Here is a 14,603-nt window from a genome sequence, read left to right as displayed (position 1 = left end):
TTGAGTATGATATTGTTATACTTCTTTAACTTTAAAAAATTAACATACTACGTGATTGTCGGTTATGATCGGTAACAAGTTGAGTCAGGTGAGCACGAGTCATGTGTAAGACCGAATTAGGAGTCGAGTCATATGAACTTGAGTTACGTGTAAGACCAAATTATGGTCAGAACGAGTCGATACAAAAAGGGTTAAATTAGTTCGGTTCGTGTCGGTACGTTTTTGAGTCGAAAATGGTCATGTCAGAACATGTTTCAGATTAGAACAGTGCATGTTCAGAGAGGGGTTCATAGAAAAATAGGTTGGTTTAAAAAATTATTTATTTGAAATTACTATATATTTCAGCTTTGTTTCTTGATTTTCGCCATCAGTTACACGCTTACAGTCTTTTCATGAATTACACGTCTACATTCAGGTTATGCATGCACCGTCATCAAGTGAATCATGTACCGACACTAATTATGCTGTTGATGTTAGGTTGTGCGCTCATTCCGCCGCACCACGCGGACACCCAGCTAGTTTTATTAAAAGCTTCTACTAATCTGCCAAACACCTAAACAAATTTAAAAAGCTATAGCTAGCAGCTACCAGCTACCAGCTTCCAGCCTTCAGCTTCCAGCTTACAGCCACCAGCTAGTTTTGCCAAACATACCCAAAGTAAATGATGTTGTCTTCATAAAAGTGATTAATGATTTTTACATATTCACACACAAAAGCAGAACAATATGTTAAAATGTTTGTTTGAAAGAAAGAAAGCAAAACAAATGAGTTATTTGATTCAAAATTCAAAATCATTAAAGAGAGGAAGAGAAACCTTCATATGCTGACACAGGGGATATGGGAGATAAGGGGCCAATAACCGCCTCTTTCACTGCATCTTTCTTTCAGAAATTGAGAGATATCAAAGATTCTTAAACTCAAAAGGGAAGGCAGCAGTACTTCTGGTAAATCCATCATGTTCGGGCAACTGGAAAAGGAGAGATGTTGGAGGGAGGTGAGGTGTTGGAGTCCCGTTGAAACTGATTCCAATATCTCAAATTCTTCTATTCGAAGAGAAGTGAGAGATGAAGGAAAAAGATGGGAAATTTCACTAGAACTTCTTACTTCATCTTCACCGCGTAAGGAAGGACACATCGACAAGTGAGGTTGGAAAGTTTTGTGGGCCCCACTCTAAGATGGGCTTCTTCAACTTTCCTATATCTAAAGAGCACAAATTGGGAGGCCAGACCCCACGAGGAAAAGAAGCGTTCATATTTGGACAATCTGTTATTTGTAGATTCTTTAAGGAGGTCAAATTGGACAATTCATTGTCAGGAAATGACTCCAGACTTTCACAGTGAGATATTATTAACTGGGTAAGGTGAACCAAGTAATTCAGTTTAGTAATTGATTTCAGATTTCGCCAAAGACTTATATGTACAGATTCAAGCATTATTCTTCCATTGCTGATCTTTAGTCCTCCCCACTCCGTTTCCAATAGTTTAGCACAACCCAAAATCATAAGTGACTTAAGTTTTTGTGCTGGTAAAGAGATGGTTGTAATTGAACTACAAGTAAAAACATGTAATGTATCAATGCTGTCTGGACAAATGCAGCTCTCTATATTCTTACAGTCAAATAAACCCAAGCTTGTAAGGGATATTAGGATGAAGAGGTAGGTCCCAGCAGAGCCCAGTTGGACCCGCAAGACTCACCTTGAAGAGGGACGTCTGCGCAACGACCAACTGCTTCCGCAGGACCCACCATGCTCAGAGAAGACCTTACGCGCAATACGCCAGCTGTACCCGCAGGGAAAGCCTCCCAATGGTGAAGTATCCCGCTTGTTCCCGCAGTTGCGGATACAAGCCATCAGGGAAGGCTACCCGCACTGATAGCAAGGCTACACGCACAAGGCACTAACTCTTGCTACTTCAGTAGTCACCTGAAGGAATGAGCAAGGCGGGAATACTCCCGCCCAAATGAGCCAGTCCGTATGCTTCTGGAAGATCTTTTGTACTATACCTACCAAGGTATGGGCAAAACAGACGATCTGACCAGAACAGCCCATGAACCAATCACAGGGTGACAGCTCACCGACAACAGTACGAGGAGGAGCACCCTCTAGTACTGTTTGTCACTATTAGCCGCTGCCTATTCACCAACCCTTACTATGGGACGTGCGCAGCCTATAGTTGGTGGAACAGTGCATAGCCGGCAGTAAAGGAACAGTATACAGCCGACCTTGTCACTGTCGGCCGCAGCCTATCCACCAACCAGCATGGCTTGTGCGTAGCCCACTGTTGGTAGAACAGGAATACTATTCAGCCGGCTGTACCTTCTTGGAAACCTACCTTCGGCTATAAATACTCCAACACCTTGGAATGGTAAGGACATCATCTAATATCTCATTATCTTATCTTCCCTAGCAATCTCTTAATATACACTTATATTCAGAGCAATCTAGTCTGATTCTCACGCCGGAGGGTGGTCACAAGGAGGAACCCCCCCCCCCCTTCTCAGTGACGAGCTTACGGTGTCTGTTTTGCAGGTCACCTGAAGAACAACCTTTTTTGCTGGACCTCATCCTCGTGGGAAACATTACTTAACCCCCAGATTACCCGTAATCTGCCCAGGGTCACTTAGTGTTTCTTCATTGGCGCCATCCGTGCATAAAAGCTAGAACTAATTCTTAGTTTTTTCAAAATTTCTGAAGAAATGGTTAACGTTACTCCGGTCCCAAGGCCAGTAAGTGACCAAGAAACCCCGGTGACCACAACCCCAGCAACTGGGGGGAACACCGGCGGTTATACAAATTTTACGAACACTACCCCGGTTACCCAAGCCGGGACAAGTGCAGTAAACAATATTTCACTGGGGTTCACTGATGCCCAGTTGGAGAAACGGACGAGGGTCCCTCACCAAACACTAGATCAAGTTAAGGCGTGGGCCGAAGCACGTCAGAAAGAGTTCCAAGCTGAGTTGGATGAACGCTTGCGTTCACTTCAACAGGCTGACGAATTCGACAGTACTCGCCAACATCTCAACATGAACAGTGAGTGCGAGTACTCAGACGATGAGCGGGAAGAATCCGATACCGACGCAAACCCTCGCCATAAGGCAAAAGGGAAGCGTAAGGAAACGGACTTCCAACCGACAAGGAATTTTGGAGAAACCTTTAGACCAACGAACGCGGGGAGAAACCCGCGTGACTTCTCCAAAACCTTTAGACCAACTGCTGCAAATACAGGAAAGTCTAAGTTTGCAAGGGACATTGCGGAAGCAATCGCCCCGAGAAGTGCCAAACAAATGTCCAACATCGGCACTTATGATGGTCTATCCGACCCAGACGACCACTTGAACAGATTCATTGCGGGGGCAACCGTCAGTAACTGGACGGAACCCACGTGGTGTTATATGTTCCAGATGACTCTGGTTGGAGCGGCCAGGGCATGGTTCGATCGTTTACCGGTCCACCACATCTATGATTGGGCGGACTTTCAAAACAAGTTCAGCCAACACTTCAGCCAACAGAGGAAATATACTGAAGAACAGTGGACGATCCTCAACTTCGTTAGAGAGGAGGATGAATCTTTACTAGACTTCATCACTCGCTTCAACTCCAAAAAACTAAGTCTGGGCAACATAAGTGAAGATCTTGTTCGCGCCGTTTTCATCCAGGGCGCCGAATACCCAGAGCTTATCCGCACATTGACGGGTAAGGACGGCATGCCATCCACATGGGATGCCATCATGACGGCGGCCAAGCGCTTTGCCGAGACGGAGAAGCAACTGGGAAGGGATCTTCCCCAGAGTACACACCTCTACACGCAAAGGACTAGAGAAAACAATGTTCGGATCGCCCGGCAGAACAAAAAGAGGAAGCTAGGTATTTGGCAGTCAAGGGTAAACTTTGACACCTCATCCAGCTCTCACCCTCTTGTTGGCGGAAGAGATAACACACACCCTTCAAGCCGAAAACACCGGTGGACGCCACTCACCAAAAGCGTCACGGAGATATTAGCCACCGAAAAACTACCATGGCCAAAAGCTCCAATGATCCGGCAGCGACCTAATGCGGATCAAAGCAAATCCTGTGACTTCCACGGGACAAAAGGTCATAGTACGGAGGAGTGTACATCCTTGAAGGATATTGTTGAAACATTCGTCAATGATGGAAGACTTGCACACCTTGTGGCATCAATCAAGAAGGGAGGAAGGAATGATAACCGGTACAGAGGCAACGGACGAAAGCCCGTTGACATCAGCATCAACATGGTTCATGGTAAGATCAGAGGAAGAAAAAGGCGAGCGACAGAACCATGCGCGTGGAAGGAAGCTGAGGTGCGCTTCCCGCGAGTGCCAGGAGGACCCAGCAAAGAAGGCCCTATCGTCATCAAAAGCCAGCTGGGGCACTACATCACTTCTCGCACTCTTGCTGACAACGGCGCCTCGTCAACGGTGATGTACAGGCAGTTCTTCGACAAGCTAGATGACGAAGACAAGGAACGCCTGGAAACGATCTACGCCTCGATGGAAGGGTTCGACGGCAGCACAAACACCCCCTGGGTATCCTATCTTTCCCCGTCACTCTTACGGACGGGAATCACTCACGCACAGAAGACGTGGATTTTGTCGTGATGAGGAAGCCACACCACACATACGACATTCTCTTCGGAAGAGACGGGATGGCAAGATTCAACGCCGTGGTATCTTCAGTCCACGGCATGATGGGATGGCCAACAGCTGAGTGTGTAGCGATGATCACCGGCATTCCCCAGAATTTGGTGAGCGATAACGGCACCAACTTTGCTGACAAGAAGCTACAAAAGTGGCTGGAAGAACTTCAAATCACCCACACTTTTACCTCAGTGGCGCACCCGCAGGGTAATGGTGAGGTAGAAAGAGCAAATAAGAGCATTGTCGAAGGCATAAAGAAAAGACTCTTGGAACACAGATCCGGCTGGGTGGACGACCTTCCGCACGTCCTTTGGGCAAACAGAACGCTGAAAAAGGCCAGTACGGGAGAAACCCCGTTCAGTCTCACTTATGGCACTGAAGCCATGGTCCCGGTCGAAATTGGTTTACCCTCACCAAGGGTCTTGATTCAGCCAGAAGACAATGATGCGGAAAGACGGTTAGACCTCATGCTAACCGAGGAACGCAGAGACTTAGCCGCAGTGCGTGAAGAGAACTACAAGCGACAAATGCAAAAGTACTACAACACGCGGGTAAAACTCTGCAACTTCAATGTAGGAGACTACATACTGCGTAACAACGAGGCTTCGAACCAACAACGCCCAGGAAAACTGGCCCCGGTCTGGGAAGGGCCATACATTATCAAAGAAGTTCTGGGAAAGGGCGCGTACCGGCTCGAAAGGCTCGATGGCACTCCCATCCCAAGAACATGGAATGGAGCTCAATTACGCAAATGTTATATGTAGATCAATTACAAACTTGTAAAGAAAAGGCCTATAGCCACTTCTAATGGAAATGATTCTCCTTTCACAATGTGTTGATAGCCTTACCTTTATACTTATGAACTTCCCACACTGATGTGCCGGTATTCACCGCATAAATATGGGAAGAAGTAAGTCGTTACGTGTGGAAGGCGGCAAAACCCGCATAAACACAAAACGGTAAAAATTTCAAAAGTTTTAAGGAAAACCTACACGCAGGTCAGATGTAGGCAAAGTTTAGCCATCCTAAGTGCAAGTGACGGTCTTACCCGCACAATCACGAACAAGGAGGCAAAACTTAAACCTATTATCTACCACGTTCAAAGGTTAACTTATTCTAAACACTTAGAAAATTTCAAAGGAAAAGATGAGGAAAACTTCCACGCAGGTCAGATATAAGTAAAGTTAAGCCATCCTACTAAGTGTAAGTGACGGTCATACCCGCACAATCATGAAAGAGGAAGCGAAACAAACTTATAATTTGCCACGTTAAAAAGTTAACTTATCTAAGTACTAAAGAAATTGCTAAGTTAAATCAAAACATGCGTAAAATAAACAAGGCAAGGAATTAACACAATCTTTATTCCATCAAAATTCAAATATTACAAAGATTGCTGGGTGCATATCCGCATACAAAAGAAGCTATACAAAAACAAAAATCGACGCTAATGGTGGAAAGGGATCTTCAGGATCAAGCTTCAGGACCACTTCCACTTGGACCCGCACCATCAGTAGAGCGTGGTGGTTCAAGGAAAGCTTTAAGGATAGCTAGCCCATCAGCAGCAGCGACTTCGTTCACCTTCTCCACCACCGGATGCGGGAAGGCGGCATACTGATTCACTGCTTGGTCATAAACAGCTTCAGTATCCACATCATACAAAGGGAAGTTGGAAGGCGGGATGCCTTTCTCAACAAACCCTAGACCAAGCAGGAAGCCGGCCTTTTCCCCATCCTCATGAGAAGCGTTGAGGGCTGCGCTCATAGCATCGTCATAAGACGTATCCGTGAAGACCCGATGCACAACCTACAAAAAGAAAAAAATACAAGTATCAAAACCTTTTCTATTCACAAAGAAGCGTAAAGACATTATGAGGATAAGCTTACCTGAGACAACGCTTCTCGAAGAAGCCATTCCTTGGCAACCAGAGCTTCTTGGAGGGCGGCTTGAGCTTGGTTACGGGCGCGTTCGGCTTCACTTTTGTTGAGGTTGGCAAGCAACACTTCTTTAGCCGCAGCCTCTTCAACGCCCTTTAGCTTCCGCTCAGTCTGGTCAAGCACCCCCCTCTGGTCCAGGATCTCTTGGAGCTTCTTCGCGTCTTCCATCGCCAAGGCATCATGAGCCTGTTGGAGCGCCTCTAGTTTAGCTTTAAGTTCCTCATTCTCGAGGCGTAGAGGCTCAGCAACAGCTTCAGCCTTGGTGGCCCTTTCAGTTGCGTTCCGAGCAGTTTCCTTAGCCAGCCGAAGCTGTTCGTTAACAGCTTGGGCAGCCTTGGAACGGGCCTCGAGACGGGCCTGAACTTCAACTTCAAGGGCCTTGAACGCCTTCTCCTTCTCCGCAGCAGCCGCGGAGAGCCTCCTATTCTCCTCCCGGACAGCCCGCGCCTGAGCTACTTCTTGGATACGAGCTGCTTTTAACTTGTCGTTTTCACGACAAAGCAGCTCGACGCGCGGCTACATCCGGGCCAGGAGAACCCGAAGCTCATTGGTTAGCCTACCCTCCTGGTAGCTAGCCATGGCTTCCCCCAACGCACCACTGGGAGCTGCGTGACGAGCCCACTCCACGCACTCCACAGGTGTGCGAAGGGTTGTTCCTCGGCGGATGTTCCATCGTGGAACATACACTTCATTGGAATCCGACACTGCAAAACACAAAAAGCAGTTAGGAAAAGATGATATAAAAAAAAAGGAGGCCAAAAGAACCCTACGCACCTGTAGGGTCAACAACAGGCCGATAGCCGCCAAACCCATCACCTGAACCCAAGGGAAATCCGTCCAAGAGATCAGGTGGATGGGAAGGAGGCAGAGGTTGGCGAGAAGCCCCATGCATACCTGAAGGATCGGCCGTCGTTGCCGATGACGGAGGAGGCTTGGTGAAGGCCGCCGCGGTAGTAGAAACCAACGGAGGTGAACTCACTGTAGGTGAACTCACAACCGTGGTCGCCGCTGCGGAGTCCGCAGAAAAAGTAACCGCCGGCTCAGTGAAAGATGCGGTAAATATGGCACTGACAGCCGGCGGTGATGTCATCACAGCTGGAACAGTTGGCTCAACGGAGTGAGCAACTGAACCAGCGGAAGCAGGCGCAGCCGCCTGGGTCGTCGCCTCAGGTAGGCTGACCAAGCCTACCGTCATGGGTCCGGAGGTACTCCTCCCCGCTTCACCCTGGAATGCGGTAGCATCCACGCCTGCACAAAGAAGATAAGTATTAATGATGGAATGCTATGAAGTTAAAAATAAAGTTTGTACTTACGGGTTTTCTTGAGCCTAAAAGCGCGGACAGGCGGGGATGAACCCGATGGAGCCGGCCTCTTCACGCCGCTCACCGTTGTCATCCTGGGCTCTCCGGAGGTGACAGTCGTCGCAGCCTCCGGAGCAGTGGTCTTATCACCACCGGGGTTCCCCGCCACCTCCTCGCTCTCGGTCTCTGAATCAGACCGAGGCACCGGATCGGCAGTGGAGGCCACCTTCGCCTTCCCCTTCCCGCCGGCAGCCTTCTTCTTCCGCACCAACGAAAGACCATCTGCGGATTCCTCATCAGAACACAAGATTAGAGGAATTCCAGCAGAGGTTTCAACATTGAGGGGTCGAGGGTTGAATAACGCCTTACCTGGCCGCCTGGCGCTCAGGATCTCGTGGCCTGGCGGGTAGACCTCCACGATCCGATCCGCCGTCTGTGCAAGGATGGGCAACTCGTTCTCATCTAGAGCACGAGTACCCATCCGAGAGGGACTATCAGCCTCCCGCGGATATAGGAGCGACTGCAAGTCGTTCCCCTCTGAAATAAAAGACAAACAGTTAGAAGACAAACCTATATAAACAAAGAAGACAGAGCGTACCGTAAGGGACAGAGTTCAAACCGTATTCAAGGACGATCGGGATCTTTTGCGCATCCGCATCCTTCCACACCCGGCTCATCCCGAGCATCACCATCCCGGACTCCGCAAAGCGGTAAACCGGAGATTGGACTCGGGATATCTTTGAGAACCATTCCGCCTCCTGGTAGTTGGAGGCGTGAAGGCTGGGGAGTGCTTGCCCATTCTTGAACTTCATGGCAAGGGGGATGGCGCGAGCGGAGATAAAAAAGAACTCCCGCTTCCATGAACGAAGACTGCGCTCGGTTGCGCAAATCTTCAAACCCTTGATCTGGGTTATCAGAGTATACCACCCCTGGATGCACCTCCAAGAATAGAAGGTCATCAGGCGGTCGACGAAGGGCTCAACGCCCAGAATCCGGCACACCCACTCGAAGTGGCGAATCTTCACGATCGCCATCGGGTGCACCTCGGTCAGGTGTACACCGTGCCTCTCTAGGACACGGTACACAAACTTTGTCAAAGGGAACCTAAGATTCCCATAGACAAAGAATGCGGCATATACCCCGATCTTGCCTCTGGGGGCATCATACACCGTCTGATGAGGTTCAGGAAACTCAGGCTCGAGAGACTCGAGCATGAACTTCCTGACGATGTACTGATATAGATCGACAGGCAGAGCACACTGGCACTCGCCAGCAGTACTCTTGTCATCCTTGTCGGACGTGGATGACGGGTGCTCGGCGTACACCCCAGCCTCCTGGGCTGTAGCCTCAAGATCGTGAACAGAAGACATCTTGCAGGTATGAAAAGGAGAACGATTTCAAGAGAATGCTCGACTGAAAAGGAGAGTATTCGCCGGAAATCGTTTTGAAGATGAAGAGAAAAGTGAAAGTGTGGATTACAAAGGACCCTCCCCCCCTTTATATACTAATCGCAATTAATGCGATGAATTTAATGCGGAAGAGAGAGAAATCGCAGGTGCAATGAAACTATGACACGTGGCAATAAGCAAGCTGGCAACAGCTGTTGAAAGGACGCGTGCCAGTAATTTCGCGGCCACGCGCCCGAAAATTCGCGCCCACGCACCTGAAAAAGCGCCTGGAATGACCATATACTGTCACGTCGCCATAACTTCCTGCACGACCTGACACTGTCAGAAGAAACCGTCGGACGACGTTTCAATAGTTTGGACTGTTCTTATCCTTTCACCAACTCTTCGAATTTTAAAATTTCAAAAAGATTCAAAAGCGGGAAAATACCCCTTACCTTGGCAACCAAGTAACTATAAGACAGGTGCGAGTAAAGTGTTAAGGCAAAACCCTTCACATACTTAGCACCCGCAGGGAATTAACGCCAGGAATACCTTGGAAGTAAAGTAACCGTAAGACGAGTGCGGGTACAGTGTCAAGGCAAAACCCTTCACATACTTAGCGCTCCGCAGGGAATTCAAACCAAGAAGGATCTTCTGGGCCATGCTTGCGGAAACGGGAATAACATCCCCGCATGGCGGGAACGTCGAGAACTACATTGTTTGAAACTCCAAGATAGAATTGGTGGTTTTAACATAATTGATCACTATGTTGAAAACAACCAAAACCCCATGGAGAAACCACACAAGTGGGACTCAACGCTCCTGACTTGTGAGGAGGTTACAGACCTACCCGCTTCATACCCAAAGATCAAGCAGAAAAGTCGGGAATTTCTGCGTGACATTAGGAAAACCGCGGGAAGAATCCCCACGGAAAACCTTAAAACTAAAAACCCTTTTCAAAACCCCTTGCTAGTCCAAAAGTTCACCTCACTTATTAATAATTCATGAGAAGAACATTGGACTGGGGGGAGTTGAAGAGGTAGGTCCCAGCAGAGCCCAGTTGGACCCGCAAGACTCACCTTGAAGAGGGACGTCTGCGCAACGACCAACTGCTTCCGCATGACCCACCATGCTCAGAGAAGACCTTACGCGCAGTACGCCAGCTGTACCCGCAGGGAAAGCCTCCCAATGGTGAAGTACCCCGCTTGTTCCCGCAGTTGCGGATACAAGCCATCAGGGAAGGCTACCCGCACTGATAGCAAGGCTACACGCACAAGGCACTAACTCTTGCTACTTCAGTAGTCACCTGAAGGAATGAGCAAGGCGGGAATACTCCCGCCCAAATGAGCCAGTCCGTATGCTTCTGGAATATCTTTTGTACTATACCTACCAAGGTATGGGCAAAACAGACGATCTGACCAGAACAGCCCATGAACCAATCACAGGGTGACAGCTCACCGACAACAGTATGAGGAGGAGCACCCTCTAGTACTGTTTGTCACTATTAGCCGCTGCCTACTCACCAACCCTTACTATGGGACGTGCGCAGCCTATAGTTGGTGGAACAGTGCATAGCCGGCAGTAAAGGAACAGTATACAGCCGACCTTGTCACTGTCGGCCGCAGCCTATCCACCAACCAGCATGGCTTGTGCGTAGCCCACTGTTGGTAGAACAGGAATACTATTCAGCCGGCTGTACCTTCTTGGAAACCTACCTTCGGCTATAAATACTCCAACACCTTGGAATGGTAAGGACATCATCTAATATCTCATTATCTTATCTTCCCTAGCAATCTCTTAATATACACTTATATTCAGAGCAATCTAGTCTGATTCTCACGCCGGAGGGTGGTCACAAGGAGGAACCCCCCCCCCCTTCTCAGTGACGAGCTTACGGTGTCTGTTTTGCAGGTCACCTGAAGAACAACCTTTTTTGCTGGACCTCATCCTCGTGGGAAACATTACTTAACCCCCAGATTACCCGTAATCTGCCCAGGGTCACTTAGTGTTTCTTCAAGTGACTTAAGCTTTTGTGCTGGTAAAGAGATGGCTGTAATTGAACTACAAGTAAAAACATGTAATGTATCAATGCTGTCTGGACAAATGCAGCTCTCTATATTCTTACAGTCAAATAAACCCAAGCTTGTAAGGGATATTAGGAGGTTGCTCCGACAATTATCCTCCTCTTTCTCTCCTAGACTCACCAAATTATTGCAACCAACCACTTTAAGCTTCTTTAACTTCATAAGGACCTTACTCGCAATTGCTTCTGATTCCCACAGGCATCTCATATCATGACAATACCCGATGCTTAGTTCTTCAACTGCCCTAAGATACCCTATAACATCTCTCCACACCACATCATCAAGCCCTGAAATATAGTCTATTTTCAACACACTAACTGAAGAAGCTACTTGAACGAGCTCTCTCAACACACCACTATAACAATGATCTATTTCTAGAATATTCAATGAAGATAAAGCACCAAGTGAGACTCCAATCAATTTTTGACACTTACCTATTTCTAGAACATTCAATGATGGCAATGTGCCAAGTGAGACTTCAATCAATTCAGGACAATTTTCTATATGAAGCTTTTGCAGGTATGGAAACAAAACCATACTATTGGTTGACCATTTCTCCCACCATGGCATATTTCTAAAGCTTAGAATTTCCAGTGAATGGAATGCAAGACCAGTCCCAATTAACTCCAAACCCACAGCTCTCACCCCATCCAAACCTCTAATAAACAACTCCTTAAGTAACGGGAGCCGCCCAAGTGGTGGTAGAGATGTGCATCTTTTACAATCACTTATCGAAACGTGCTTTAATCTTTGAAATGAGGGATCCCCAACCCAATTTGGAAATTCTAATCCCCCATATGACCCAATTTTGAGTTGCATTAACTTATCATTTCAAGGCTTCAGCTCCTCATTCAGGACCTCCTTATCAAGTGCATCGTTTCTTGAAGCATATGGTTGACTCCATACACGCTTTAACTTACTAAGCCTCTTTTGTGAGAAGTTTGCCTCTCGTGCTTGTGTTGCATTTTGCACTTTCTCTAAACCCACGATGGAAATTTTCCCACTCAGATTCTTTAACTCTTTAAGTTTAGTTATTTCAAATGTGCTTTCATCTCCAATAATGATTTTAGAGAGAGTTTGTAGCCTTTTCAGGTCACCAATCCCTATGGGCATCTTATCCAAATATCGAGTGCCCCCGATGTCAAGATGTCGCAGGTTCTTTAGCTTTGGAAAGTTGTCTGGCAACTTAGCTAACCCATAACACCCACATAGGACTAATGTCTCTAAGTTGTAGAGATTGCAAACACTTTCTGGTAAATGTTGGATTGCAGTTTGAGATAGATTAAGATACCTCAAGTGCCTCAAACTACCAATTGACTCGGGGACCTCAGTTATTGTAAAATTACTCAAACATAGAACCCTTAACATTGGTAACTCACAAAGTAAGTCAGCGAGAATCTTATTTGATATGAAGAAAATTTGCCAACTTTATACTTCCCCAACTGACGTTGCCAAGAATGTTCTCAGCCTTCTAGCTTTTTTAAATTTCTCAAACTTCTTGTAAGTTACATATTGTTCACGAACAAATGACATATGGCGGTACTTTTCCAATATTTCCTTTCCATTATCCTTGTTTGCCTCAATATCTAACCTTACAAAAAACTCACTAGCAACGTATGTCGCCAAGTCATTCATCATGTCATGCATAACAAACAATGATTGATCATTAGGTGCATATTGAAAAAATGACCTTGACAACAACTCATCAAAGTATTCGTGGCCAATGTTTTCTTCAGTCATATCCCCTGGACATAATTGGTGCAAAAACCCTTCACCCATCCATAATAGAACCAATTCTTCTTTGTCAAACAAACAATCCTTGGGGAACAAGGAGCAGTATGCAAACAACGGCTTCAAACGTGCAGAAAGATCATGGTAGCTTAGTTTAAGGGCTGGGACGATTTCACCTTCAACTGGTAAGTTCCATATCTCACTATTTAATACATTCTTCCAATACTCTTCATCTTTTTTCGTATTCACTAATCTTCCAAGTGCTTTCAAAGCCAAAGGCAGGCCATCACATTGTTTCACAATACCTAAAGCATGAGGTTTGAGTGGCAAATGTGAATCAAAGTTATTTACACCTAATGCATGTTGAGCAATCAAAGACAAAGCATCATCATGTGACAAGGTCTCTAGCTGATTTAGATTATTGCAGCCCAACTTTTTGAGCAACTGATCCTTCCGTGTCGTCATGATAATTTTACTCCCATGAGCACATGCATGAAACGGGCCAACCAACATTTCCCAGTCCTCACCACTTTCACTCCATACATCATCTAGCACCAATAGAAATCTTTTCTCCCTTAGGTGATCTCTAAGAGCTACTTGAAGCAGATTTAAATCTGCAAAATCCTTGTTTTCCTCAGTCACAGATTGGAATATAACTTTGCTTATAGCAAAGCTATCAAAATCATCTGAAACACAAACCCACGCCTTGAGATCGAAGTGATCCTTAACTTTCTTCTCGTCATACAAAAGTCTAGCTATCGTAGTTTTACCGACCCCACCCATACCCACTATGGGAATGATGCTAAAGTTTTGATCACATGGTTCATCCCTCAATAATTTGTGGACCCGTGTCTCTTTCTCCGCTTGTTGTCCAACAATACTAGATGCATCGACCATAGAGGTTTGTAATCTTCTGTTATTATTTTTTGGCCTACATTCCTCTTTCACACTTAAACCAAGAGCAGCTTTCTCCTCTAATAGATCTTGTAATTTGGTGGTAATATCATCTAACTTGTCATGTGCCCTAGTACTCTCAGAGAAACTTGTGCAACAAGTTGGGATTAGCTTTCTTACCTTGCTGGTGGTGGTTTCGGACTCACGGCTGAGCTCACGGTGAATAGCTTCGGTTGCCAAATCATCGAGCACGTCATCAATGTCATAAGCCAAATGATGGAGTTCAGTCAGCCATTGTTTCACAGGTAGACTGGTTATCTCCTTGTGAGACGCATCAGTAAGCAGACCTTGGATCTGGATTAATGCTTTCTGCCATTTCTACATATCAGCCTCAATGCCCTTGCTTCGATCAATGGTTTTTAAGGCTGCAGAGGCCAGCTTCTCAAAGAGCACAGGGAGCAGGGCAGAAATCACGAGTTCAGCCATTGATAATGGTTAGATTGTAGATGATATTGTGAAGAGTTGTGTATAGTGGTTTCAGTCGGATTTATGGTCAACGTTTTAAGATTGTTTTGCACCATCCATGGGCGGTACCCGCAAGGACACAATGCCCAC

The 14,603-nt window shown here is 46.6% G+C and overlaps 1 pseudogene; it reads right to left on the bottom strand.

Moving 5' to 3' along the window:
• Positions 1–816: 816 nt before the first annotated feature.
• LOC143613993 (putative disease resistance RPP13-like protein 1) lies at positions 817–14,478 on the bottom strand (annotated as a pseudogene).
• Between the last annotated feature and the right edge of the window lie 125 nt (positions 14,479–14,603).

This window comes from Bidens hawaiensis, unplaced genomic scaffold (genome assembly GCF_021521415.1).
Source record: "Bidens hawaiensis isolate Kalapana, Puna unplaced genomic scaffold, B.hawaiensis_p1.1 tig00002273_1, whole genome shotgun sequence".
In the NCBI taxonomy this organism is placed as follows: Eukaryota; Viridiplantae; Streptophyta; class Magnoliopsida; order Asterales; family Asteraceae; genus Bidens; species Bidens hawaiensis.
The sequence above is the reverse complement of the archived record's forward strand: the minus strand, read 5'-3'. Positions and strand labels throughout refer to the sequence as shown.